The sequence below is a fragment of the Pseudorca crassidens genome, chromosome 1 (assembly GCF_039906515.1).
Source record: "Pseudorca crassidens isolate mPseCra1 chromosome 1, mPseCra1.hap1, whole genome shotgun sequence".
NCBI classification, from domain to species: Eukaryota; Metazoa; Chordata; class Mammalia; order Artiodactyla; family Delphinidae; genus Pseudorca; species Pseudorca crassidens.
In genome coordinates this window covers 43046107-43047633 of record NC_090296.1, presented here as the reverse complement: position 1 = coordinate 43047633, position 1527 = coordinate 43046107, and the positions used below count along the sequence as shown (strand labels likewise).

Sequence of the window (1527 nt, the reverse complement as noted above, 5' to 3'; positions counted from 1 at the left end):
TTGCTTCCATGACCTGGCTATTGTAAATAGTGCTGCAATGAACATTGGGGTGCATGTGTCTTTTTGAATTATGGTTTTCTCTGGGTATATGCCCAGTAGTGGGAGTGCTGGATCATGTGGTAATTTTTACTTTTTTAAGGAACCTCCATACTGTTCTCCATAGTGGCTGTATCAATTTACATTTCCCACAAACAGTGCAAGAGTGTTCCCTTTTCTCCACACCTTCTCCAGCATTTGCTGTTTGTAGATTTTCTGATGATGCCCATTCTAACTGGTGTGAGGTGATACCTCAAAAATATGGAACACTTCACGAATTTGCGTGTCGTCCTTGCACAGGGGCCATGCTAATCTTCTCTGTATTGTTCCAATTTTAGTATATGTGCTGCCGAAGAGAGCACTCCCTCTCCTCTTCTCTTCTCTCCTCTTGTTTTCTTTTCAAAAATGCTCCATATGTTAAGGACAAACACTTATCAGGGTATTTGGTTGGAGTAACATCTTGTCCTTACTCTCATTTTGGGGACCCTTTTGTGGCCCAGGCATTTAAGCTGTCTGATGCCTTTCAAGTTGCCCCAAGACACTCAAGCTTTGGGTAAGCTGAGGATACTCCCAGTCCTACAAGAGAAGCATCCAGGTTTCTATATTTTATATTTTCAATGACCATGTAGGGTCAGGTAGAATAGTTGGGGTGAGGACTGTCTTTTGGCTGAAAGTAGAATGGTGGGGATAAGAAATAATTCACTGATAATAATGTTAAGATGGAATTAGAACTTTACATTTTCAATCAATCAAAAAATTTGGAAAAGTTTTAATAACTTGAGAAAATAGTGCCCCACCTCAATTTGCTCGCTGTAGCACTCTTTTCTGTTGGTTTTATGTTTTCCTGGACAAGAGTTTCAATAAGATGAATATATCATTGACCTTCCTCTATGGGTATCTGGAAGAAAACAAAGGAATCATAAGAGTATTTCTATTCTTGCGTGAAAACTGCTATAATACTACAAAGTGCTGTTCTGTTTTATAGTGGGAACCATGCAGTAATAGAATCTTTATGATGAGGTTTCTTGGAATTTTTGTAATGCATGTGGATTTGAAGATGCAGATGGGATGTAAGTCATTAAACATTAGACCATGGCAATAAGTATGCCACTGTTCTTTTGATAATGTACAGAACTGTGTATTTTTGTGTGTGCATGCCTGTGTGGGCTTTCATTTCAAAAGATAAATATATTTTTAAAACTTCAACAAATAAAGTGCTTTTTGATTATTTGTTAGTTAAGGCAAAAAAAAATGATGGCATGAATCTTGTATGCAGTGATTTAGTGGACTCCACACTCATATTGAGAGTAAATCCTCTTAAGATGCCCCTATGAAAAAAAGTTTTTATATGATACAGAGTTTATATGTCTATATTTAAAATTTTATTCCTAACAAATTTTCTCTTGTGAGATTTTTTAAAAAATTAGCTGCTGATTCTTGGAATACTGTTTAAGAAGGAATTTACTATATATATATGGGATTTACTATTTT

The 1527-nt window shown here is 36.0% G+C and overlaps 1 non-coding gene across 1 annotated transcript; it reads right to left on the bottom strand.

Annotated features, from left to right (window-relative positions):
• Positions 1-291: 291 nt before the first annotated feature.
• LOC137208154 (U6 spliceosomal RNA) lies at positions 292-398 on the bottom strand. Its single transcript, XR_010935497.1, has one exon. It is a non-coding gene; the product is annotated as a U6 spliceosomal RNA (small nuclear RNA).
• Between the last annotated feature and the right edge of the window lie 1129 nt (positions 399-1527).